This window comes from Taudactylus pleione, unplaced genomic scaffold (genome assembly GCF_031769625.1).
Source record: "Taudactylus pleione unplaced genomic scaffold, aTauple2 ptg000061l, whole genome shotgun sequence".
In the NCBI taxonomy this organism is placed as follows: Eukaryota; Metazoa; Chordata; class Amphibia; order Anura; family Myobatrachidae; genus Taudactylus; species Taudactylus pleione.
Genome location: NW_028284463.1, coordinates 10940944 through 10943985, shown reverse-complemented (window position 1 = coordinate 10943985; position 3042 = coordinate 10940944). Strand labels below are relative to the sequence as shown.

General features: G+C 38.2%; 1 pseudogene; it reads left to right on the top strand.

The window, feature by feature from the left end:
• The first annotated feature begins 2555 nt into the window (after window positions 1-2555).
• Window positions 2556-2674, top strand: LOC148535037 (5S ribosomal RNA; annotated as a pseudogene).
• Window positions 2675-3042: the final 368 nt, after the last annotated feature.

Sequence of the window (3042 nt, the reverse complement as noted above, 5' to 3'; positions counted from 1 at the left end):
ACCTAACTCTAACTGCAGCCTAACCCTAACTGCCGCCTAAACCTAACCCTAACTGCTGCCTAAACCTAATCCTAACTGCAGCCTAATCCTAACTGCTGCCTAAACCTACTGTAACTGCAGCCTAACCCTAACCACCACCTAAACCTAACTACTGCCTTAACCTAACCGTAACTGCAGCCTAACCCTAACCGCCACCTAAACCTAATCCTAACTGCAGTCTAACCCTAACTACTGCCTTAACCTAACCATAACTGCAGCCTATCCTAACCGCCACCTAAACCTAATCCTAACTGCATTTTAACCCTAAGCGCCAACTAAACCTAACTGCAACCTAACCCTAACTGCCACCTAAACCTAACTGCAGCATAACCTTAACTGCAGCCTAATCCCAACCCTGACTGCCTAACCCTAAACCTGTAATCTCGACATTGTGACTGTCAACATTAACAATAGCAACATAGAAAAAGAATATCCTCCTACGGTGTTATTGGAAGCAGAAAATAAGATCAAAATTTTGGAGAGAAACGACCTATTGGATATAAGAATAAGGAAGAAGAAAAAAATATAATTCCCTTCATCACTACACATAATGCACAAGAGAAAATTATTAAGAACTCCTTCAGTAAACATTGGAAAGTTCTCTTAATGGACCCAGTCCTAAAAGAAATTTGACCACCTAGACCCCCCATTGTTTTTAGGAAAGCAAAAAATTTGAAAGATACCCTGGCACCTAGTGCATAACGGTGGGTTTCGTTCTGATCGAAATGAAATAGTACACACATGTGACCAATATGAGTGAGTATAAATGAACTTTATTTACAAGTAACAAACAAACAATTAACAAACAACATACAAAGTATACTGTATACTCAACTTTGTCTATGTATTCAGATGACACCGGTAAATCATCATCTCCATAAGATGTACTTCATCTTATCTTCTCCTTCTCTGGGGAGCCCATCGTTTCCAACGCCCAGATAATCAATATACATTGGCAGCATCCTACTGCAGTCTCAGATCTACCATGAGCTAAAGGGTCCTTTGTGTACCTCTGGTTTATATACCCTAGTCTGGGGTGTTGGCTTTCCAGATATTAAGCCCATATCAGTTACATACAGTGCTAGGTATCAAGCACTCATTGGTCCAGCATAGCATTGACCAAACTTATCTCTCTTGCACATGCTCTGTAAGCACTAAGATATTCAGACAAAGAGATAGGTAATGACGTGTCCTAGTATGTATGGAGATGAACCTCTTTCAAAGCTCCTTTGTGTGTAGAGTATGGACATCACTGTTAATTACCCATAATGCTTAGCATCTCTACACAACTTACGATGGTCATTCCAGTGGAATGTGGTTCACTACTGATAAGAACATGTAGGCTATGAATGGCTCATTATACTTCTAGTAGTAGAAATGATAGGTAGAGCTAGGCCTCTCAAATTTATGTCTTCTTTGACCCCAAAAGGTCATTTGACCATTCTATGGAAAAACAGCAACTGTATTAAGACAATCTCATTCTAAACCTCAAGAGGCCTAGCAAGGGGTATAGGTGTGTGTTACAACTTATAACTTATATGCCTATGTAGAAATTAACTATTTAACCCACTGATTACACCTAGTATGCTAAGAAACTCCAATATTTCGAGATCCATTCCTTTACAGAATTGCCCTGGAAGCTACAAATGTGGCAGATGTAATATATGTAAATACGTACATCGACAAAGGAAAACTTTTAACAACTCCATGAATAACAAGGAATACAAAATCAAACAGCATCTTAACTTCATCGGTCATATATCTTTTAGAGTGTTCCTGTGGAACAAAATATGTGGGTAAAACTAAACGCATGTTAAAACTAAGAATACAAGAACATGTACAAAACATTAAGAATAAAGTGGAAGGCCATCTGGAGTCAAAACATTTCAGTCTATGTCATAATTCCGATCCGGATGAACTCACAATTAAGGCAATTGAACACGTCACGTTGGGAGACAGAGGAGATTTACCCAATAAATTATCCAGAAGGGAGATGTGCTGGATCTTCGAACTTGACACCATGATCCCTAAAGGATTCAACGATAGCTATGAAATAGCTTCATATTTATAACTACAAGAGTCATATAATGATAGGAAAACACACTATGCGTCCTAATGTCCTCTACAGTCATACTAGGGTATATATGCCCAGTCTTGTCTGACCTTGGAATCTAAGCACTGTTGGGCCTGACTAGTACTTGGATGGGAGACCTCTGGGGAAGATCGGGTACTGTAGTTTTTTATGGGACGCATAAGTGTAACCACTTGAGATCATGGTACTTTATTATGAATTTCTGAAATTACACTGGAAATTATTATTGAAGAATGGACATCAAATTGATTCACAAAGAGACAGCCTTCATTCAAGCTGGTTCATACAAAGAACTCTTATATTACTACTTGAAGATATATGAACTCTGAATATTGAAAGATAATTCCACTACTACATAGTCTGTTCTGCTCTACAATCAAAAGAGATATACAGAGAGGGGAAGCACTCTCCACGTCCTAATGATATCTACAGTCAAACCTGGGTTCAAGCGCCCAATCTTGTCTGATCTTGGAAGCTAAGCACCGTTGGGCCTGGTCAGTACTTGGATGGGAGACCTCTGGGGAAGACTAGGTACCGTAGCCATATATGGGACGCAGGAGTGGAACCCCCTGACATCCTGGTATCTACTATCAATGATTGAAAATACAACTGGAAATCACCTTTGAACAAATTGCTTATCCCAAACTGGTTCCGAAGAAAGCAGTCACAAGTTGGACAATAAAAGAACACCTATAACAACAATTCTAAGAGACAAGAATTTTGAACATTAAGAAATATCATATATATGTAATATATATATATGTGTGTGTGTGTGTGTATATATATATATGTATACATGATTCCTGAAAAGATTAATATGCATTTATGAAAATTATTTTATTACATTGTCTTATGAGTAGTTTACATATAAGAAATTAATACACAAGAAATAGTTTCCACTTCCATCCCTT